This window comes from Sarcophilus harrisii, chromosome 3 (assembly GCF_902635505.1).
Source record: "Sarcophilus harrisii chromosome 3, mSarHar1.11, whole genome shotgun sequence".
Classification (NCBI taxonomy): domain Eukaryota; kingdom Metazoa; phylum Chordata; class Mammalia; order Dasyuromorphia; family Dasyuridae; genus Sarcophilus; species Sarcophilus harrisii.
In genome coordinates this window covers 410,132,717-410,158,171 of record NC_045428.1, presented here as the reverse complement: position 1 = coordinate 410,158,171, position 25,455 = coordinate 410,132,717, and the positions used below count along the sequence as shown (strand labels likewise).

The 25,455-nt window shown below is 34.5% G+C and overlaps 1 long non-coding RNA gene across 3 annotated transcripts in view; it reads left to right on the top strand.

Moving 5' to 3' along the window:
* The window catches only part of LOC116422460, an 85,302-nt gene that overhangs the window by 42,508 nt on the left and 17,339 nt on the right, over positions 1-25,455 (top strand). Inside the window, exon 1 of one of the 3 annotated variants that reach the window (XR_004233106.1) lies at positions 13,818-14,147. The exons of 1 other annotated variant lie outside the window; for it this stretch is intronic. This is a non-coding gene — a long non-coding RNA (uncharacterized LOC116422460). Of the gene's footprint in view, positions 1-13,817; positions 14,148-25,455 lie in introns of those variants that run through there. One more of the 3 variants, XR_004233104.1, reaches the window with a different exon arrangement.

The following is a 25,455-nucleotide window of genomic DNA, read 5'->3' as shown; positions in this document are numbered from 1 at the left end:
TTACTGTGCTAAGGTGCCTCATTGACTGGAGTGAAGTGAACTCAGAAATGCCAACTTAAGGCGGGCACACATTTTTTAATTTTGTTGAAGTTGACGCCCCAAGGGACTCTTACTGTTCTATCCAGCGGCTCATTCTCTTACATCCCTTCTCTGTGGATATGGCTCTTAGCCTAACTAGATACACAAACTACTTTTTTCTCTCCTAAAAAAAATTGACAGGATTTCCTTCATAATAACCCCTGCTTTCAATCATGGAAATTCTTGTTCCCTACTTCTCTAAATTTTCTTGATGTTTAGAGTCAACTTGGCCCCAAAAACTCAACAGAAACCACCTTCGTATCTGGAAAATTTCTTGACCAGGTTAAAAATGCAAGCACTGATAGTTGGGAAGTGATTTGTCAATGTTGAAAACAAACAAAAACTCCCTTCCCAAAATCCATTTTTCAACAGAAATCTTTTGAGTACAAAGGAGAAATCTTTTAAGCACAAAGGAGTGAAAGATCTTTTTTAGAAGAAACAGGACCAAAAATTCACGAACCTCATTTTAAATAATATAATTACTATAGTTGACATATATATATATATATATATATATATATATATAATATGTGTATATGTGGTATATGGAAGGGAAGATGAAATTGACAGAGATTTCCAGCACAATGAAGCAATGGAAAAGGAAGTGGTCAAGGTCCCATCTTCTAATGCTGGCCAATTCCAGCTTCTTCCCAATATCTAACTCATTAGGTTATAAAATGACCTAAGGCTAAGTTTTTATCCTTGTTTTTTTTTTGGGGGGGGGTATAAATGATAAATCATTTACTCTCTTTCTAAAGCTTGAGCTCTCAGCCAAAGATAGTTTTTCTTTGGCAAATATAGATATATATCTACCTCTTTATATTCATGTGTGTTCCCTTTTGAAATATCTCCTTAAGCAATATTTGGGCAAAAACATGAACAGAACAACAATGTAATGACTAACAGAGGGAGAGAAGGGGGGGAGGGAGAGAGGAAGGGAAGGAGAGAGAGAAAGGGAGAAAAAGGAGAGAGAGAAGGGGAGAACAGAAAGACAAACTCTTAAAAAGAAAGATTCAAGGAATATACTGTCCTTAGATAAGTATTAGGAGAGAGAAAAAGAATAAGGAAATTTTCAGGAGTCACTAACTGGATCTACAAATCATCAGAAGTGTTTTTTTAAACAACTTGGCTTCATTCTATTATTCCTCTTTGTATGGGAGAACCATATACTATAGATATACAGAACTGGTTCAAGACACTAATCAATACTTGATTTATTGTTCTTATTGTTTAGACTTAAGAAAAGATGAATAATGCAAGTTAAACTTAAAAATGTGTCTTCAGTTTATTTCTTTTTTGGAGAGCTGGTTGTTAAAACACTTACCACACACTTCTATCTCTTATTCAATCCACCTGCATGAGTCAATTACTACAATCCAATGTTAAGGATGCCATTGATGGTGCTGCCTCCTTAGGATCTTCCTCAATCTGAGTAACTTGTGCTATTTTCAGAAATGGAAATAAAAGTCCAATTTCAAAGCTACAACAACACAGCAACTCCCCAGGGTAAGAGAGGAAAATCTTGGGTGATTTCTTTTCTAACTAATAGACATCTCCAATGTCTACTTATCCTTAGCAACACCAAGGGACACTCATCTCTGGTTATAAAATGTTTTCACACATAAACAGAAAAGAAGGGAAAAATAAAAGGAGCATAATTAAAGCATTTTAAATGTCCAGAAAAAAAGCTGAACGATATTCAGAAGGAAACACAAATAGGAGAGCTTTGAAAGTAACATGTAGAATTTATAATATGTTTTTTTTAAACTAGTTACAATTAATAGATGTGCATTTCCACTTATAATTGTCTTTCTATTCTACTTAGTATGTGGAAATGTTCCCTTTTTGGTGTTTATTAAATTTGGAATAAAAATATATTAATTTTTTTAAAAAAACCTTATCCTCTGAGATGATTAAATGAATGGAAAAAATATAACATAACCATGTCAACAATGAGAGATAGAGACTGAAAAAAGAGACAAAAAATACAGACAACAGAGAAGGGAGAAAAGGAGGGGGAGTAGAGAAGGAAAGAGACGAGGGAGGGAGAGAGGAAGAGAACCCAGAACAAGAAATGATTCAAAATTCCAAGAAGAAACTAAAGTCAGTATATTTTGCCCACCCAGAGTGCCATTAAAAAAAAAAAAAAGAGTGAAAAGCCTTCAGGTATTAGGGAAGGAAGTCCAGCTACTCACTTAATATCTCAGTGTTTGGTTCTTGCTCTGTAAAATTAAAATAATGACATTAATCATATCCCCTTCATGGGAAACAAATGAGATAAAGTATGTTAGCATTTTAAAAACTTTAAATTTCTATATACATGTCAGCTTTTATTGTATATCTGCTCAGAGGACCTAGGGTAGCTGCACTTGGGAATTGATTGCTCTGCTAAGAAGAAATATATAAATATTATCTAGACTAACAAGGTTTTCTTGTTCCTGGCATCCATATTCACTGCCCAGCTTTCTTCTCTAGATTCTGACTTCACTGTTGCCCAGAAGTCTTACCTAAGTTTTGCTAGCCCATCTCTCCGTACTATACTTGTTAGTTCCTTGATGGCAGAGACTATATCATATTATCTTTCTATCTCATCCACAATCTAGTTTAGGACCCAGCATGTAGTAAATGCATAATAACTGTTATTTGAATTTGGATTGGGTTGGATTGGATTGCTCAAGCTGCTTCTCTGCTCTTCAAAATCTTGTCTTGCCCTACATTTCACTTTTTTCTAAGCAGACTCGTGTCCATCTGCCTTGCTTTGTCCTTCAGTATCTGTTTTCATGGTTTTTAACTGTTTGCCCGATTTTTTCATGCCACCTTCCCTTAGTATATTTGCTTGGTTTCTAATCTCTTGGTTCCGTGCTGAGCAAATTTCTTGGTTTCAACTTCTTTAACCTATGCCCTACTCTTCCCCATCCTTGCCCTTTATTATTCTGGTACCAATTTCTTACCATTTATACCAGTAGTTCCCATTTCTCCCCTGTACAACCAGCCTTACAAAAGCAGAGGGGAAAATAAGCAAGTGGATGATTGTAAGAGTACAAAATTGTATGCATTGTTTCTGAGGGGTTGCAAAATAAGGAAGTCAGTCATGGAAGGCTCCCTGGAAGAGATTGCCTTTATGGGGTGGGGAAGAGGAAAGTGTTTGAAGAAAGTTATTAACATATACTGACAAAGAGGCCAGTTCAGTAAGGAGGAATAAAATGTGCAAAACTATAAGGCTAAGAATCAAATAAGTCCAATTCATGGGATGGTTAATTATTGATAATAGTCCTTTTTAGTAGGATACAGTTAAAGTAATGTTTTAAATTTTACACGCACACACATACACACACACACACACATACACACCCTCCAGAAATACACAGTATCTGAAAACACTTTCTATAAATGCATTTTAAAATTCTCAGTGAGCATAAGGTTATTTTCCATTTTTTATGTTCCTAGCACTTCTCTCTCACATTATTTTACCATGTAATGATCCCATTTCCCAGATATTAATAAATTGAGTTCTTTCTCTTAACAATCTCCTTCCCTAATAAGCAAATAGTATATCCAGGAACTGAGGCTTCAACCACAAGTAGATTTTACTTAGCCTTTCATCCTTCAGAGGTAGATAAAGTGAGTACAATACTCTCTTGGGATCTTGCAAATGAGATTCAGCAATTGAGGCTCTATTAACTATAGAAAGACATTAAATGTCCTGTGGCACTGTTTTATGAGAACAGAAATTCTCCCAGTAGCCAAATCTCTTCTTTTCACAGGAGTGGTACAATTTGGAGACAGTCAGCTGCCTAGCTGGCTCCTCTTTGCCCAGAAAAGTGGCCAAGGTTTGGGGTTAAATGAGGCTGTTTACATGTAAATTGTTATTGCTGTTGTATTTTTAAAGAAATATTATGCTCTACCACGACCAAGCCCCAGAAAATGGGTGAGGTAAAGTATTTTAGGTAGAAATAAAGTGAAAAGCTAAAAAGTGCTGTGTGGCCACAAAACTGCTTCTTTTCACTGAAACCATAGCAAATATTTTCCTTGAAATGGCCAAACATTGCCCTATGGCAAGATCAGGAATAGTCTTGAATTTTCCCAAGAGGGAAGGTTTCCATGTTTACAGCAAAAACTGCTACCTATTCTTGGAAATGGCAAAATTATCTCTTAAATAGACTCTTGGCATCTTTCCTGACACGTAATGAAATTAGCATAGTGCCTGGTACACAATAAATGCCTAATAAATGTCTGACAACTGATTGATTGATCAGAAAGTATTCATGGAATGGGACCTAAACCACCAAATCTTTAACAAGCTAATAGACACACATGCCAAGGACTCAGAATTAGGGAGAGTTTTCTTTGTGTTTTTCTTTTTCATGCAAAACACATTTTTATTTTCAATGATGTAACTGGATTATTCTGTATTTGGAAAAGCCTTGGATAGTCCAAAAGACTTCACCTGAAGTCTGTATCTACCACTTAGTAGATGTATCATTCACTTTTGCTACCTCAATTTCCCTGCTAATAATAATAATAATAACTAACAATTATATAGCATTTGCTATATGCCAGGCACTGTACCAATGCTTTACAAATAATATCCCCATTGATCCATAGAGCAACTCTGAAAAATTGTTGCTACTATTGTCCACTAAGTGTCTGAGGGTCAGTTCTTCCCTACTCCAGGCTTAGTAATCTGTATACTACACCAACACCTAGACCCAGAAGGGAGAATTACAATAGGTAATCTGGGTTCCTGACACCCCTAGAATTCCAGATTCTATGAAATATTAATCATAATCATAAGATTGTGAAGAGCATGGTGTTTCAAATAGTGCAGAATCTAAGATATAGCACAGTATAGTGTTGAGGCCAGAGGCAGTTCAGTGTTAGTTTAAAGTGAAAAGATGTGAGCCCAAATTCTACCTTTGACATATGAAAGCTGCATAACAGGGGGCAAATCATTCAATCCCCCAGTTCCTGCAGGGTAACTATCTAAGTCTGTAAGTTATATAACAAAAGCTGATCTGCAGTCTAAGAGAGTTTCCACATTAGAATTCTCTTAAACTTGATGAAATCACAGATTAGATCTACAAGCCCCAAAAAATATGAATAGTAAATGCTCTTAAGACACTTTCTATTTTCCAAACAATTTCATAAGTCTTTTCTTATCTAAACCTCAGAGCAACCCTGAATGGTAGGAAGGACAAGGCATTATACTGTGATAGAGGAAATGGTTTCCAAAAGAAAAAGTAGCTTACTCATGGTCACACAGTTAGTTATAAGGCAGGGACTAAGAGGAAAATCTTTTGGACTCCTAGAATCACAGGGTCCCAAAGGCCCCTAACATAATCCTTGCATTTTACAGTAAGATAAGAAAACTAGACTTGACAAAGAAGATGCAAATTGCCCAAGAGTACTTATGGAACTAGGATGTGAATCCAAGCATCACAAATTCAAAATTATGATTCTTTTCACCTCTCTTAGTAGAATGTTCTTTCCTCAGAGATGGGTAGAAGGCATGGAGTCTTGTGACCAAAAAAAAAATATGCTAAGGAAATGAACTAAAGCAATTTCCAGGAATCTTTATGGTATAAATATAGAAAGGGTCCTGACCCCAAATACCATTCACATCAATGAAACTTCAGTGCCAATTCAGCTTTCTCACCAGTAAATTGGATAAATTTCAAGTGCCAAATGGCTTCACAAATATTTAAAAGGGGGAAAGGTTCTCTTTTTAGCCCTCTTATTTTACATTTTCTTTCTTGGCTATCTCTTCTGCTCTTAAAATTTCCGTTGTTATCCCTCTGAAGATCTTTCTTCTAAATCTTTATAGAGCTCAACTCTCCCATCCCCAGTTGTCTTCCGACATCATGATTTGTATGACATACTGGCCTCTCAAATTTAACACATCCATAATTGATATTGTCACATTACCTTCTGAAACACTATGCTCCTCCCAATTCCTATTTGTATTGATACAATTTTCCATTCACCCAGACATGAAAATATGGAGTCCCTTTTCTCTATTCCTCATATCAAATCAGTTGCCATATCTTATTGACCTTACTTCACATTTTCCACATTCATCCTTTTTTCTTTTATCTCATTACTAGTACCTTATCAAAAGTACTCATTTCTTCTTACATGCAATAGTCTCAAAACTAGTTTTCTGGCTTCAGTTTTTTTACTTGAGTCTATCATCTAATGACTAAGTACTCTTTCTAATACTCTGCTATAATTATGTAATTCCTTGATTCAAAAACATTCAGTAAACTTCCTACTGCCTACAGAATAATACAAACTTTTAGCTTTAGATTTACTCTCAACCTGCTAGTACACTGGGAGCCTCTGTTTCCTGGTCTACACAACAGGGGATTAGATTGAATTACATCTGAGATGTCTTTTTACTATAAATATACCTCCCTAGGTAACCTGTCAACCAAATAAGGCTACTTCACTACCTGTTTTTGCATTGCTCTTTATCATGTCTCACAGTCACATCTATCCCTACGTGATTCAATAGGAAGCTCCTTCGAAGTATAATCTTTGTAATTCATTGTTGGTGGAACTGAAAATTGGTAGGATCTTTCCGAAAAGGAATTTTCAGGTATGCAAATGAAGCTATTAAAATACACATAATATTTGACCAAAAGATTCCACTGCTAAGCATATACCTAGCACACACAGTAAAAAGATTTCATGGACACCAAAATATTTCTGATAGCACTTTTTTCTTTTAGTCAAAAAGAGACCAAGATAGATGCCCCTTGATTAGCTAATGGCTAAGTAAATGGTGATATCATGAATATAACAGACTGCTACTGTGAATCAAGACAACATAAATATGATGAATTCAGAGTTTTCAAACTCTTCTATGAACTAAAGCAGTATGAAGTAAGTAGAGCCAGGACAGCAAAATACAAAATGCCTACTGCAATATTTAAAAAAAAAAGAATTGAAAAATAATGAAAATTAAATATTATAAAATTATAAAGCATAAATGTAGCACTAAAAAAAATATATCAAAAGACACATCTCCCCACTCCTGTGCAGAACTAGTAGATATTTCAATATGGAATTTTGCATGTAAAGTGAGATTGTTTTTCAAAGTGTTGATCAGTTTTGCTAAATTTTTTTTTATTTTCTTCAAGAATATTTTTTATTATAAAGAAATAAAATCTGGCAGGTAGGAGGGAGGAGATAGAGTTGCTGTCAGGACAAAATTATCAATTAAATCTATTTTTAAAAAGAAAATACATAGATGAGTATTTGTTAAAAGTCAATTATGTGCAAAGTACCATTAAAGAGTTTTACAAAAATCAATCCATTTGATCCTTGTAACAACCTTGTGAGATTGGCATTCTTATTATTCTCATTTTACAGATAAACTGAGGCAGACAGACATTTTTTCTGACTGGCACAGGGTAACGCTACCAGTATGTCTCTGAAGTCAGATTTGAAAACAAGTTTTTTCTGACTTCAAGTCCAAGACTATCTACTGCATAACCTAGTTGCCTTTCCATACCACAGTCTTTGTTTTTGTTTTTTGTCTCTGTTTCCTTGGTACCTTGCAAAAATTAATATTTGACAAAGCAAAATAGTTCCTTTAAAACATGAACTTTTTAAAAGATACAAAATGAACTCTTAAAATTGATTTCAGGTGTACTTATTCTAAGCTAATACATTTACTTTCTTTTCTAATTTTTTATTTAATTTTTAATTTGTGGAAAAACAAGAACTTCCATAACATAATTTAAAAAAAAGATGATTGTACATGAAACTGCAAATCTATTGTGTCATTTGCTATTTCCTTTTAAATATATCATAAAGCTATAAAAATAAAATTATATTTTTCCTTCCTCTCTCCCTCACTCATGATAGAGATGACTACCACACAAGTATGTTTCTATATATAAAATCATTTTATACATACTTCTATTTATCAGTGTTTTCTCTGGATGCAAATAGAATCTTCCTTCATGTGTACTTTGTAGTTAATTTCGATATTTATAATAGTCAAAATGATTTACTCCTTCAAAGTCTCTCTTAAAAATATGTAATTTCAGAATTTTATTTAAAGTTCAACATTTTCCCCCACATTCCAAGTTTTTACAAATTATATATATAAAACAAATTACTAATATATTGTAAATCTATGTATATTATGAAATAACTGTAACTGATTCCTTTCAGGCATACTTTTTTGGGATTTTTTTTCAAAGAAATTAAGAAACATGACATGAATATTTTGTCAGACTTCAAAAGTCCTGATGGTTACTTTGTAAAGACCAGCACTCTAGCACTAACTCCAAAATCACACCAGATGTTGTTCTTACATTCCTGATACCCTAGCCTTTACTAAAATGGAAGAGGACAGCAACTATATATGAAAATGTCCCCCTGTTTCATTTTTTCTCCACATGAAGATTCATTTCAAGTCAGAGATTTTTGTGCCTTTGTTTTCTTCATTTTATATATAGCAAGACACTAATTATCATGGAAAGCAATGCCAAGGTGTTTTGATATCTTCTATGCTGCTCCCTGGAAATTCCATTTCATCAGACGTTAGTTCCAGTCATAGCATTTCAGGGGACACCAGAAAGAGATATAGCCTCTGAAGTAGTTAGTGGCAACTTTCTCAGAGACTGAAAATGTATTCATTTTGAAAATATTGAGTCACTAAGCCTTCAGACTGCATTCCAAAAGTTTACCAGAGACATTTCAATCAGGAGTGTGCGAATGTGACAGCCAAGCCATTTGGGCTAAAAAGCTCTGTGCAGAATTATGTTGGAGAATCTAGTGCCCTCTAAATGACCTCATATATGGCCATGGTATTAAGTCATGAAGAAACAGGGATGTAAAATGAATATTTTTCCCCTAAAAAAAGGGAGAAAGGAAAACATAAACTCCTGGGTTCCCAATAAGAATGTTAAATTACTCCTTCTCCCAATGGAATGGTTCACTTTCATTTCCAAGTAGCAGAAAAGCCTATTGACCCCCATGGTGTTATCCTTTGCACTGCTCATGCAGTACTTTCTTTAATCTCTCGGATCAAAGATTGGTCAATAAAAATCATCTCTGCTTTTGTGGGGAGCAAACAAACTGCTCTCGGTCCTATGATAATTGTAAGTTTTCGTTAAAATCTTCCAGAAGGAAAACCCCAAGTGTTCATATTAACTTGGCAAGTGAAAAACTACATCTCTATTTTGGTTTGTCCCTTCTAAAGGTATTGGGGTGTTGGGGTTATAGGGGCTCTAGCCATGGTGGGTATTTTTTCAGTTAGATACTATTATTGTGTGAGGAATTTTCCTGGGATTTGGGGTTTTTCTTTTCTTTTCTTTTCTTTTTTTTTTTTTTTTGGTTCTTTCTAAAATCTTTAATGAATTTTGAATCGGTGAAAGATCCCATACCAATGACCCTGAACGCTGAAGTCCAATTTTTCTCCTGGAAAAAAAATTATATGGTGGTGTCATTTTAAAAAAATAACATCAATATAAATGACAGCCTCAATATGAACTGCCCTTTGCAATCAAGGCATTGTGTCTCAATCCTCAGGAAAAAAAAAAAGGCACTTCTTGGGTGAAAGAGAAATCCGGTTGTTGGTTTAGTACTTTTTTTTCTATTAAAGTTTTATCTACTTTGCTAAGACTTTAAAAGAAAGGGAGAGGTATAGATAGGTTTTAAATAGGTGTGTGATCAGCTCATTGAAACTGAACCAACTCGATGTTATTTTAATGTTAGATTTGTAATCAGAGGACCTGGGTATGAATCTGACCTCTGCTATTTATAATATTTATAATATAAATTATAATTTATAATATGTTTCTTGGTCTCAGTTTCTTCATCTGTAAAATAAAGAAATTTGACTCACTGACCTCTAAGATCCCTTCCATCTCTAAATCAGTGATCCAATGAACTTATTCATATACTACATTGAGAAGCAAGTTAGTGTAATAGAAAAACCATCAATTCCTACAGTCAGAAAACACAAATTCAAATTGTGACTTTGCCTTTTGTTAACTAAATAACCTCTGGCAAGTCAATATAATATTCTAAGTGTGTTATGTAATCTGTGAATTAGTTCTGATAATATTTGTATCACTTACCTTACATGTTTTTCATGAAGATCAAATAAGATGTCAATAACACATCTTGAAATTTTTATATATTATATAAGCCAACATTATTATTATTCCTTATTACTAAACTACAATCCAATAACAGGAATGTCAAGCAATATTAAATTTCACCTTTGAAACATAAAACCTACATGACCATGGGCTAAATACTTCAACTTTCTAACCTTTATTTTTTTCCTTTGTAAAATAAGATAGTTAGAAATTAGATTCTCCTTAGGATAACTTCCAGCTCTAAATCTTATAATCTGAAATTTTTTATCTTTGAGACTATGCCACTCCAATGTTCCAAGCTTTTTATTGTCACTAAAAGTAAACTTTTCATTTCAAGTTTATAATTATAGACCTGAAGAAATACTTGTCTTCTGAACTATGTTTACCCCTTTTAAAACAAGAGATTTGAACTTAGTGCTCTATTGAGGGCCCTCTGTGGTCTCCTCCAATAATACAACCTTTGCCTTCAAGAGGAAATAACACTCTATTTCAATAGGAGGGTGTGAAGTACCACTTCTGGGAGATAATTCTTCTAGATACTAGTAGATATTAGCAGTAATAGTTTCACTGAAATTGTAAAATCCTGGAAGGAATCTTAACCAGCAAGAATCATGATTGATCACTAGAGAAGGAAAACAAAGAACAGCAATAATCATCACCACCATATCTAACATGCCTAATTTCCATCTTATTTAAAATATTTTGATATTATTCTTACTACTGACTGCCTGGTGGTTCTTAAGAAATTCTGTTTCTGCTTTGTACACAGTAACAGCAACATTGTGCGATGATCCTGTGATAGACTCAGTTCTTCTCAGCAATACAGTGATTAAAGACAATTCCAAAAGATTTTTGATGCAAAATGCCCTCCATATCCAAAGAGAGAACTATGGTGATTGAATACAGACTGAAGCATACTATTTTCACTTTTTAAATTATTGGGGTTTTTTTTCCTTTCTTGTAGTTTTTATCTTTTGTTCTGATTCTTCTTTCACAACATAATTAATATAGAAATATGTTGCTCAAAAAGCTATCCAACTGTGCATACCCTTTGACCCAGCAGTGTTACTACTGAGCTTATATCCCAAAGAGATACCAAAGAAGGGAAAGAGATCTGTATGTGCAAGAATGTTTGTGGCAGCTCTCTTTGTAGTGGCCAGAAACTGGAAACTGAATGGATGCCCATCAATTGGAGAATAGCTGAATAAATTGTGGTATATGAATATTATAGAATATTATTTTTCTGTAGCAAATGACCAACAGGATGATTTCAGAAAGTCCTGGAGAGACTTACATGAGCTGATGCTGAGTGAAATTAGCAGGACCAGAAGATCATAATATACTTCAACAATAATACTATACGATGATCAATTCTGATGGACATGGCCCTCTTCAACAATGAGATAAACCAAACCAGTTCCAACAGAGCAGTAATGAACTGAACCAGCTACACTCAGGGAAAGAACTCTGGGAGATGACTATGAACCACTACATAGAATTCCCAATTCCTCTATTTTTGTCCGCTTGCATTTTTTATTTCCTTCACAGGCTAATTGTACTAATTGTATACTATTTCAAAGTCCGACTCTTTTTGTACAGCAAAATAACTGTTTGGACATGTATATTTATTTTATATTTAACTTATACTTTAACATATTTAATATGTATTGGTCAACTTGCCATCTTGGGGAAGGATGGGGGGAAGGAGGGAAAAAGTTGGAACAAAAGGATTTGCAACTGTCAATGCTGAAAAATTACCTATGCATATATCTTGTAAATAAAAAGCTGTAATAAAAAATAAAAATATAGAAGTATGTTTAGCATGATTGTACATGTGTAGCCTATATAGGGTTGCTTGCTGTCTTGAGAAAGGGGGAAGGAAAGAGAGGAAAGGAGAAAAAAATTGGAACTCAAAATCTTACAGCAATATATGTTGAAAACTATCTTTACATATAATTGGGGGAAAATACTAAAGTAAAAAAATAAAAACAAATTCTTTTTTAATTATATCAGAAAGAATAATAGCTATTCATTTTCATGCCTTATAATCATGACATAAGAAAGACTGAAGTGAAATACTTCAAAATTTTCAGAAGAAAGAGCAATATTTCCAGGAATTATTTTTATTATTATAATACTTGATAAAATAATTTCAAAAAGTTCTTTTTAAAACCTTTAAAAGTACACATATACACACATTTTAGGTTTCATATAACTGTGTTCTTAGTTGTTGTTAATTGACTGTCATTTTTCAATGCACTTACCAAACCGGTACCCATGGCAGGGACAGGATTTGGGAATCATATTTTAATATGAACTACTTTCTGTTTTCCATTGCAGTCAAAAACCTTACAAAAACAGTCAGTCCTATGCTAAAATCTCAGTGACAATATTGTGTTCTTAAAGTCAATGCAAATTAAGAATATGTTCTGCCAAACTCTACCAAGATGAAAAGTCTTCAAATACAGGGCCAGTTTCATCTGTGATCCAAAGAGGAGACTATGTATATTTGCATAATTTTATCAGCAAGTTGATCAGAGTCATGGAATTTTTGACAAAAATAATTCTTGAACACCAGCTTACAAATTATAGAGGGGTTTCAATTTGTCGATACTTATACCAAAGAAATCATATTAAAGAAGCATCAGGGGATAGTAACAATGAGCACTGAACTAGGAATCAGAGGGTTAAATTCAAAACCAACTTCCATACCTATGACATCTAAGACAGGTTTTTTTAGCCTTTTTGATCCTTGGTTTGCTACTTTATAAAATGGGATCAATATGTTTTAACTATTTATCCCATAGGATGATGTGGGGGTTAAATAAAGTAGCATATGTAACATGTTAATAATCATGAAATATAACCTATGATTTATAAACACTGAATTTGTGGCTCAAATATGGCATTAGGAAATATAGGAGAAATGAGCCAGGAAGACCACAAAATTCCATTATTTGACAGAGAATTCACTCATTTTAATTTATACTAGTGTCAGATTTCATTACTATACCATGGTACGATTCCTGTTGATAATATAATTTAGAATTTTTACATTATCTCCCCAATATACTAGGTATAGCATATTAGTATCAATGAAACATTTGATAAACATTTCTTAAATATCTACTCTATGGCGAATAAAAATCCTAGAGACAAAAAGAAAAGTAAAAAACAGAGCTCTCAAGGATCTCAGTCTAACATGTGAGACAATATGTGAAGAACTATGAACAGATGAAACCTATGTATTATGGCTTCCTAACACTATTGTCTGGCATTATATGAGGACCTCTCTCAATTATTATTTCTGCAGATACTACCAACCACTCAGGAATCCCCTGATATATCAGAATTTGACTTGTCTCAACCAAAAAGGGATCTCAGCTTCCCTGAAGGTGCCAGAACCAGTATCTTATTTTTATTGCTATGTGTTACAACAAACTTTGAAATCAACACCTAGTTAGAATTCTGAAAAGCGTCTTCATGTTGCCAAGTCCAAGATCATAGGACTTAATTTTTTAGTAGGTGAACTGACCATCTTTTATAGACAGAAATAAAAAAAAAAACGAGTCTTTCAAATAAGAAGCTTGAAGTTCTTGCTTTATTGTTTTGAGTTTTTGTTGTTATTGTTAATTTGGGGTTTTGTTCACAATATGCATCAGATGCTGAAGAAAGGGGAAAACATTATACAAATTACATATTCCACTTAATGTTAGAATCTAAATTATATGCATGGGGGTGGAGTTCACTTTATCATCTGGAATGGTTTGGTCAATTTCTTTCTAGTGATTATGGAACTCTTTGAAGAGATTGCGTGTGGTTTCTAAACTTGATGAAATACACATAATATCATCTACAAACAGGAGCATCTTTCAAAAGTCTACATTCATACAATATTCTTTTTCCTGTATTTTGCACAAAATGTCCTCCATGACACAGCCATCTCGGGTAAGTGTGTCTATCCATATGATACTTTCCTTAAGGTTAGTAGCAAGGAGATTATGGCACAAAATTATCTCTGGTTACAACTGGCAGACTCTGGTATGATAACATGTGCATGGGAAGCTCTTTGAATAGAATCTTTAAATTTGTATTTTGCTTTACTGAATCAGATTATCTTGAAGAAGCTCAGTAATAAAAAAAACAGACATAGTGATTTCTTGTTTTCTACATTGTCAGCTGAATGATTGTGAGGATACGGGCTGCTTTAAAAAAGCATCTGTGAAGGCCTGCCTCATCTTTTCTAATGTTTCTATCATGGATAAGCATCTCCATGAACATAGAGATAATTTTCATAAAGATGTTCTAAAAAGTAGAGTAGGTATTTGGGTTGGTTGTTGATAATGCCTTCTCACCTATCCAGTTTCTTTTCTCAAATTGAAGTTTTATTCTCTTTTAAAATCAGTATCCCTTTGATATTTTGAAAATTAATTCCTGAGTACTTTTAAAATTGTGTCTCTTTCATAAAAGATTTTCATTTGGTATGCATTTGTTATGAGCCAGTGGTCCTTCATGACTTTCCTTTCAAAAGTACCATTTCCACTTCCCTATATTGTAAATGACTTACTGAAGTAGTAGATGATTTCATCAATAGATTTAATACATTGTTATGAAGAATAAGTGCAATTCCTCATCCACTTATTGTTTTTGTCTCATCAACAACTTATCTTGGGATGATCTGGCTTTCATGAGTCTTGTACAAAAATCTTCTGCAGTTTTATTTTACATTTTTGAACATTTTGAGTAGCAATACTATTCATAAACCTTAGTCTTCCTCTTTTATAATGTTTTGCAAATAATCTTTTACTCTAAACATGGCTAACCTGCCACATGACAAGGCAAAAAGAAAGATCAAATATTTGCTAGCTGACACAGTTTCTGTGCTTTCTTAATGGTCTTATTCTGGACCAGGGGTCCTCAAACTACGGCCCATGACCCAGATGCAGCAGCTGAAAACATTTATCTCCCTCATACAGGGCTATGAAGTTTCTTTATTTAAAAGCCCACAAAACAAAGTTTTTGTTTTTACTATAGTCCAGCCCTCCAACAGTCTGAGGGACAGTGAACTGGCCCCCATTTAAAAAGTTTGAGGACCCCATCTGGACACTGTTTTATATTGGCTACTTATCAAAGACATGGAAATAGAATCAATGTCTTTACTTTTGTTCATTTCTTATTTTTCACCACCACCAACTGATTTAAATAGGTCGGGATGGAGTTGTTATAATTACATGCAGCACATTTTCTTCAACTATCTTTTCATCTAATTTGGTATTGATTTTAGCCTTTCCTCTAAGTAGTTGATGATCTGAATGCACAGGCAGCTGTTTCTGAAATCACTTTCATGTCAGTAACCAGTCATCACCTATCTGTTAAAGTGCCATCAACTTCATTTTTTAAATGTTGTTTTGTGTTCACAATGGTCAATGCCTTCTGACTCTCTTCTTTAAGAAATTATTTATGATATACAGGCATAAATGTTCGGACCCTTTCATTTTTTTTTCCCCAATTGTATTTTCCAGTATGGTTTTTGTCTCTCTTCCATACCTACTTTCTCATTGGAGTCAGGGAATTTCAAAGATATTGATTCAGTTTAGAGGATTTGCAAGTTCTTCCTAGATTTTTGCATTCCCTTTATCTTTTGAAACAGATTTTGGCACAGATTATACCATTATCTTCATAGGCATCATCATAAGAAAAAATGTCCCAAAGTCTTTAGATATGGTGTCATTTTTTGGCCTGATAAAAACAATTTCTCTATCTTCTCTAAATTGTCTCTCTGAGATACTTTGAATTATCCTTCCATAAGGATAATTTCATTAGGTCTCTTGTTTTCATTCATAGCCAGTATGTCAATATGAATATAGTTTAGTTCCTACAATAGGATATCAACCTTAGTCACTACAAAAATCAATCATTATGAGTACCAACAATTAAATTAATTTCTAGACTAAGAAACATGTAATCAGGATATTGTAGAAATTTTCATCATTGTAATACTAGAAAACAGGTTATATATCTATCCATAAAGCATTTTTTTTAAAACACCCCAATGTAATAGAAATTCTAGAAAGAAGTTATCTAACTTGGAATGCCTCTCAATAAGTGATGATCACTTGACCAGCTTTACTAGAACCATTGACAATCAGTTATTAATAAGTTTAGGCAGATTAAATTTTGTATTTTAGGGGGACTAAGATATACAGGAAATGCATAAACTGCTACTCACAGGTTTGGTTTTACTATTGATCAGCACAGGAACATTGACTTGGGCCAGTTCACTCTCCCTAAGGCAACCTGGTAGCCTCTCTACTCCCAGGGTTTCTCATATTAATCCCAGACATAGAGCGGACACCTGACCAGCTTAGCCCACTTCAACTTAGAATTTCTGCATCTCAGCCTCCCTAGGGGCAGGGGTTATAGGTATGACCCCCTAAACCCAAAACAAGGTTAAGTTTTACAAAACCTTGCCATTGAGAGAACTGCCATTTTCTGCCCAGAAAAAGACATAATAATAGTATTGTTTTAGTACCTTATTAACAGTGCAAGTTTTATTAACAATACAAATCTTAATTATCTATTAAGTTTTGATATCAGCAAAATTAGTACAGCCCAGCAGATATGTGTAAGTCAAGGATACCTACTTTGATCAAATGCTCCAAGTCTTCTTTGTTATTTCTTCATCTGTAAAATGAGAGGGTTGAAACAGATCATTCTGAAGCTCTAAATCTCTGATCTTCCATCACTACATCTAGTTGTTGACACCATTAGAAAAGAAGTGCAGTTGGTGACTGGAGTGGGCAGCTGTGGCCATAGCAAAGACACACATTGCTCTTGCTTTCATTCTACTAGCGACTGCAATGAGCCAATATCATTCTGCTTCAAGGAAAAGGGACTATTGGTGATGCTTTAGACTGGCTATAACCCTCTAGTTTGATAATGAGAGAATGTATCACATATACACACACAAAGATAAAGACAGTAAGTGAAAGAAAGGAGAGAGACAGAAAAGAGTTAGAGACAAAGACAGAGAGATAAAAAGACACACTGAGACAGAGAGACAGACAGAGAAAAGCAAAGAGAGAAACAAAGAAAGAAAGATACAAAGAAAGAGACTGGGACAGTTAAAGATAGAATTTGGGGGGGAAGGAGAAAAAAAGATAGACATAAAAAAGAGAGGGAATCAGAAACAGAAAAAGGCAGAGATAGAGTGAGACAAAGAAAAGAACAAATAAACATAAAGAGACATAGAGAGAGGCAGAGATAGAGAAAAGCGAGGGGGAAGGGGAAAAGGAGAGGGAAAAGTAGAGGGAAAGGGAGAGAGACAGAAAATATGTAAGAGCTCCTCCTTTCATGAGTGCATTTTTTTTTATTCTGCCAGGAACCTTTTTTCTGGAAAGGGCCACCAGTGAGGAATAGCTTGTATATGTGTGTCCTCCACATTTGATCTTGTGTTTCTAACTATATTGGCGAGTTATGTTGTGATTCCTACATGAATATACCAGTAAGGAATTCAACTGTGATAACTGTATGACCCAACTTGCTACCAGCCTGAGCAACACTTCTGTAGCCTTTCCCTTTCTGAGCATGCTAGGTTAAGGAATCTTCTCAAAAAGCATTCTTTTAACTGTTCTATGCATTTATTAGTGCAAGGCCTAAAATCAGATGATAGATAGGATGCCAGTTTAGTCTTGTATGGTCTCACTTTCTCAAACAATACCCTGAAAAATCTATTAACTTTCCCTGGCCAGGCAGTTTTAATTATATGAATATTTTGGATACTGATTCCTAATAGGTAAGCCCATTTAATATTAAGTTTATTATAATTACCTATCACTATCTATATATGTAGACAGAAACAGAGAGGTACCTTTTCTTTTCACATTGGATTCTTTTTCAATTAAAACCCCACTCACAGATCTTTCTCTTTCAACAAAAATTAAAATGATTAACTCAGTAGTCCTTTAACAATATGTGACAATAAATATAAGATTCCATACCCATATACCCACAACTTATTCTCCTCCATTCTTTCTAATGAGATATTGGTCACTACCTTTCCAGTGGAATTCAGAAAACTGGCTTGTGAAGGAATCATACCACACACTAACAGCAAAGCTTCCACTAAACAACTAAGAGATCACTGTATTTTTTTAAAAATTCATTGTAGACTGAACAACTTTGTTAACAACTTCTTGGGAGACAAATGTTGGGGAATGGAGTACCAATTACTTACTCATAGGCCTGAAGGAGAGCCACTAATTTTGTGACTCTACTGGGGCTAAGGGACCGTTCATCTCAAGGATAAGGAAAATGAAGTCAAGAGAAGGAAGGTATTTTGTCCAAGGTAACACTTGTAATAATCAGAAGTTGAATTTTAACCCAGGTACTGTGACCTCCAATCTAGGATTCTTTCCACAGTGTCCTCTTATATTTACAGCCATTTATGAGTAATGCAACAAATATCCTGAGGCATCTTTCTATCGATCTTCTGAATATATTACAACTCTAGAGTTTTACTATCAGGTAAATAATCAAAATCACTTGATACCAAGTGACATGAATTATTCTGACAGCTCCTTGGCTTCCCTCCGATGGACGGGACACTTCTTTCAGAATATGCATCCCACATCCTGGAATCTGAAAGTAGAATATTGCTGCAACATTTCCCGCCTGAGCGAGAGGTAGTCTGTCTGAACTGATCTGCAGATATTGTCCACTGTACATTTCCTGTGTTTTCTTGATCTTGTTGACAAGAACCTATTGTCTGTGTATTGCAAACAATATTTGTATTAGAAATTTCTATCCCATCTAGTGCTACAATTCCAAAGGCTAAGTAATGCTTTCTTGGGATCCTTTTAAATGGAAATTTTGGTTTGATTAAGAAACATAACTAGGATCCATCATGAAACCCACAGAGAAATCCACCCTACTACTTCACAGTATCTTAATTCACTTGTGTCTGACTGTGATCCCATTTGGGATTTTTTTTTTTACAAAAATACTGAAATAGTTTGCCATTTTCTTCTCCAGCTCCTTTTTCAGATGAGGAAAATGAGGTGAATAGGACCCTTGCCCAGGATCATACCACTAGCAAGTATCTGAAACCATATTTGAACACAGATCTTCTTGACCCTGAGCCTGGAGCTCTATCTACTGCCTCTCACATTGTTGCCCTGTACCACTGAGAAACTCCAGATCATACAATATGCTGTCCTATAGTTACTGATTTCACTGATAAAATGCAAATCTAAAGAATAGCTGAGGATATTTATATTCCTGGTAACTCCACATGTTTATCAAATGTCTTAGTTTTAGGTGAAGCACAATCGATAAGGTTTTTTAGTATTACATATATATATATATATATATATATATATATATATATATATATCCAAAGGAGTATTGGGAACCTAATACTCTTAAGAGCTCTTTATTTGATTTGATGACAGAAATCACTTTACATAGAAACACCTAGGAAGCTAGATAATAGAAAATTCCTCTATTTTCTCATACAGGCTCACAAATGACAGCCTTATATTGCTATAAACTAATGTTGGTTATGGGGAAGCTAGATGCCTTAGAGGATAGAACTGGGCCTGGAATCAAGAACATCCAAGTTTAAATTCAGCCTCTGACACAGACTAGCTGTATGACCTTGGGCAAGTAACAAAACTCTGATTGCCTTAATCCACTAGAAAAGGAAATGGTAAATCATTCTGTATCTTTGCCAAGGAAACCCCATGGACAATATTGGGCTGCTATAATTTGGAGGAGTCATGGAAAGTCAGACACAACTGAATAACTAAATAACAAATGGTTGGTTAAATCCATTATTAAAACGACAGTAGAATACAACTATGAAAAGTCAAGAGGAATAAAGATAATATCATGGTATCATATATTACCTGGCAAAAATACAGAATAGGGAACAAGGGAAGATATTTTTAAAATTAGATCATTTATTTTCCTTCTAAACCCTGAATGAAAGTCCCAAATTTTGAGTCATTCCAAGCACCAAAGAACTGATACAAAAGGAAATCTTCATTTGAGGAAGAAAAAATCCTACTCAGAAGAAAGACAGAGAATAGAGATACAGAGACAGAGCAGAATAGAGGGAGGGAGGGAGGAACAGAGGGAGGAAAGAGACAGAGAGAGGGAAAGAGCAAAGGACAGGCAGGGAGAGAGGAGAGACAAGAAGTGAGAATAAAGGAGGGACAGAAAGAGAGGGAGGGAAAGAGGCAAAAAGAGCAGGGGCAGGAAGAAAGGAAGGAAGAGAGAAGGAAGAGAGAAATAGAGGAGAAGAAAAAAAGGAGAGAAAGAGAGAGACAAAGAAAGAAAGAAAAAAGAAAGAGAGAGAGAAAGAGAAAAAGAAGAAAGAGAAAGAGGAGAGAAAGAAAGAAAGAAAGAAGAGAGAAAGAAAGAAAGAGAAAGAAGAGAGAAAGAAAGAAACAAGGAAAGAAGGAAAGGAATAGAAAGGAAAGTAGGAACAAAAAAGAGGGGGGAGAAGAAAATCTGCTTCTATGTTGCTTCAACAATAAAGAATGAAAGGGCCCCAAGATGAATTTCTGTGGTCCAACAAATCACAAATATGGTGACTCTCACCCTGGATGCAATACCTGGCTTTTGTTTCCAAATCTTTCAATGCAAAGAGTTTGGGTGATTTGAGCAACAATAACCTGAAATGTTGAAAAGCTAGTGTAGACATCTCCTAGGAGATACATACATGCCTGGAGCTCTGTGCACAGATGGCTGTCAATGATGCTAATGCTTAGTATTAAAAATCACCTGCAGCACTGGAATTGGAGAAAAATATAATGTTGATCAAGTTAAGAATGAAGTCAGAAGGGAAAGATACTCACTTTCAAATATCTATTTACCAAAAACAATACAAAATAAAACAAACTTATCTAGATAGCATAGACTTCTCCTGAGGCAAATATTTACTTCCATACTTAGAACATCAATTGGTTTCAGAGAGAGCTCCAGAAGTTAAGATAATTGCATTTCATCTTTCCCAGAAGCAGGGGGATGGACTAGATGACCTTTCAAGGTCCCAGTCCTATAATTTACAAAAAGTCAGAACCTGTTTCCTATTTTGCCAATAGAACCTTAGTCATAAGAAGTAGTACAGGGGTCAGAAGACGCCAGGAGCCACAGGGCAGCCCTACACCCTCAGTGAGCCATGCCGAAATAATAGTAAGAAGTGAAACTGCTGTTCTAACACCCTTTGAATTCCAAATTTCTTGAAGAACTTGTGACAACCAAACCACAGCCACTTATGGCAGGCACCCTATATCATTATAATCTCTGAAGGAATACAGTATAGGCCTAGTTCTTCCTACCATTACAGAAAGGGTTAGAGATTTGGTTTTGTTTGTTTGTTTAACAAAAATCATAGAATTAGAAGGGAACTAAAATGCTCTATATTTTATCCACCTTGGTGAGAACTTCTTGAGTGTAGGGGCAGCTAGGTGGTACAGCAAATAAAGCCCTGGGTTTGGAATCAGGAAGATTCATCTTCATGACTTCAAATCTGACCTCAGACACTTCCTAACTGTATAACCCTGGTCAAGTCACTTAACCCTGTTTGCCTCAGTTTCTTCATCTGTAAAATGAGCTGGAGAAGGAAATGAAAATCCAATATCTTTACCAAGAAAACCCCAAAGGAGTCACAAGAGTCAAACATGGCTAAACAACACAACTTAATTGTTCTAGATAAATGCATTAAAATGGAAACCACAATCAAAGTCCATTAACCAGAACTGAACTCCCTTCAATTCAGTTCAACAGTTCAATATACATTTAAGTGCCTAGATGTGGGGCAACAAAGACAAAAATAAGTTCAGTTCCTACCCTCTGAAAACTAAGATTCTGCTGGGAGATGAACATAGCTATGGATAAAAAATAGATAATTTGCAAAATAAGAGAATGATAACAATTTAAGGGAGGAACAGGGGGTTACTGAGATAATGAATGTGAAAACATTTGACACATTTAAATCCTCCTTCAAATGTGGTGTTATGATCATTTTAATTTAAGACCCAGAATCCAAACTCTTATATTACTTAGACAGGGACTGATATTAGTGGCACTTTATGCTCTTTGGGATTTCCCTTGGTAACATAGTATTGTGGTTTGTGTCTCCATGTAATGCTAGTGAAGAACTAAGTCCCCCTTTACTTTTTTGCATCTGGTTTTTGTCTCTTACTTTTCCTCAGATGTAGCTCTTGCTTAGTCTGAGAATTCAGGAGGGTTTAATAATTCTTCCTCTTCTTTCCACTAATCTGGATCCTGTGATTCTTCCACTATATGATTGCTCTACAGGAACTCCTACAATTCTGTCAATGTCTCTCCACTGCTGTCATCTCTAAGGCTGAAAGATTCTCTTTAGGGAAGTAGGGCAGAGAAAATAAACACATTCCCTTTCCTACCAGAGACTCAAATCGACTGTCTTTGTGTAGGATTTCTCCTGTCCAGAACTCTGGCCTCTGTCTAGGAGTGGTCAAGAAATGAGCATACTTGGGGCAATTGTGTACCTGTGTGTGTGTGTGTGTGTGTGTGTTCATTTGGCACTTTACCCAATCAAAGGCAGCATAGTTGGTTGATAGAGGGCCATTCTTGGAGTCAGGTCTAAGATCATGTCCTATTCCTGGTACATATTTGTTATTTGACCGTGGGCAAATTACTTAACCTCTCAGTATTCCCAGGAAACTCTGAGACTATAAGTTACAGATGATTTGCCTATCTGCAGTAACGGAGGTCGTTTCCAGACCAGGAGTCCTTCATACTGATGAAATTTCATGCCAGACCCTCAATGCCTCCATAAAACATATAAACTACATGTATGAAATTGATTAGAATTTTTCACATTATACAAATACATAATCTTAGACTTTTGAGATTAGTCTAAAGAATGTGGTGGACTTATGTATATTGTTCACAATATGTATGTTATATATAGTATATAATATGCAAATGTATGTATATGTAGCATATGTAAGATTTGAAAAATATCCATGTGGTTTCATCTGAAGTTTTGAAATGTGAATGACTCAACCAAAAAGAGCTTGCTAACCATGGACCTATTGTAGAAACATGTTTTTATGGGTTTAGCTTTATAAGGGTGAGGTTTTCAAAACACGAACCTTTTTTAAAAATAATTTTCAATGTGCAGAGTTCTAGTGCCCCTTAAAGTGATTTATAGACAACTAAGTAAATATTATTGGTCCTATTTTAAGAATGATGAAAGAGAAACGGAAAGATTAGTGATTTTCCTAAAGATATAACCCTTCCCCAAGTGAATGGAGAATTAAATCTAGAAATTTAATCTGAGACTTGAAAACAATGTTACCTGTTCAACTCTAAAATACTCCTTCCTCCATCAGTGATAGGATACAATGCACTAGTTTAATAATTACATTAATGGTACCACTATTTAAATTATACAAAAACACAAATACTTATTTTTAATTATGCATGTGTAAGAAATAAATATATAATATACAACTACATGTATATTCAACCAGTGTATAGCATTTTAAAAATTCTGATGTCTTTTTTAATGTTACAACATAGAAAATATTTTCCTATAAGAAACAGTAGCAACTCATCAAAAAAACATACAGTTTATTTTTTAAACAAAGCACTCAGATACTAAAAAAACCTGAATACTTCATAAAGAAAATAGGTTGCTATTCCCTAAAATTGCCTCTAATGTTAGCTGAATATTAATAAAATCCATAAACCATTAGTACATTATAGCTGCTTTGTTCTGAATTACATAGACCTTTTATGTTTATTCCTCAGTGAAAATGCATAAAAAAATGAAATCCACTCTAATTGTGCTCTCTGAAGATAGCTGGTAAAATCATTTCTAGCAGCTATAAATCAATTGTAGTATTAAAATGACCTGCCAGGTGCATCTTCTGGGTATCAGACTAATTAAGGGAATGTATTAATTGCAACTATTCATCAACACCACCAACGTTGTTAGGTAACCCTTACAATGAATCTTTTTACCATATTATCCTGCAATAAAACTGCAGTTTTATAAAAGGGAGGGAAGGAAGAAGGAAGAGAGAGAAGAAAGAGAAAAAGAGAGAAAGAGAGAGAGAGAGAGAGAGAGAGAGAGAATTTTCTTCTCACATTTCAATAGATTTTACTCAGTATTCTAAAATCATCAAAATAGGGAGTATTCTTATTCACAAACTTGACTCATTTTTTGCAATACTTTCATAATATTTTATTTTATAAAAATTAATGTAATAAATGGGCAATTGCAACAAATCTGCACTTTAAAAAAAAAAACCAAATATCTGCTGATGATAGCATTATATGGTTCTACCTTTGTACATATCCCCCATCCCCACCCCAGCTAGGAGTCAATACATGGCAATTAGTGAAAAAAGAACATCAGAAAAAGATAGACTGAGGCTTCTAAAATTAATCTCAAATGATGACTATGATGGCATTACATTTTGTATTCCTCAAAAGGGGGACAGAAGAAAGCTTGTTATAAAAGGAGTGTGTCTTAATTTCTGAGATTGCTCCAGAATGCAAACCTATTTGCTGATTGTAACTCAATAATTAACTTGTTTCTCAAATATCATATAGAATCTAAGCACTTTGAGGAACAAAATGATGCCACAATGTAAATAAAACTTTTCTTCCAAACAGAATAGTTGAGCTGTATTTCCCCTCTGCCCTCAGAACTTGAAGCAATTTCAAAGCCTTTAGAGATAAATCCATTAAGAACAGGTTTTCATATTCGTACCATAACCCCAAAATGTCTAATCCTGTCCTAGTGAACACCTAGTTCAAAGCACTAAACTTAGAATCAAGATCCCTGGCTTCAAACACTGAGTGTCACCCACAATATAAATTTGGAAAGTCATTATATTTCTCTGGGTCTCAGTTTCTTCATATAAAAAATGAGTTGGTTGGACTCGGTGATATTTAAGGTTCCTTCCATATCCAAATCAATAATTCCATCATTTAGGATCTTATGATTCTGGATATGTTCATCACTTTAACAATATAGCGACTTCGTTGACTTCATTTTATACAATGTTCTGTCTCTTGCCTCTGTATCTTGACACAAGCTATTTCTCATTTCTGATGTTCAGTTTAAGTATCACCTCTCATGAAAGATCTTTCTTAGCCCTTCCTATTCTTCATTCACAGATCTCTGAATTTCTTTCTAGTTTTATTTTCTCTCTATTTTGTACTTATTTATTTGCATATAGGTATAGTA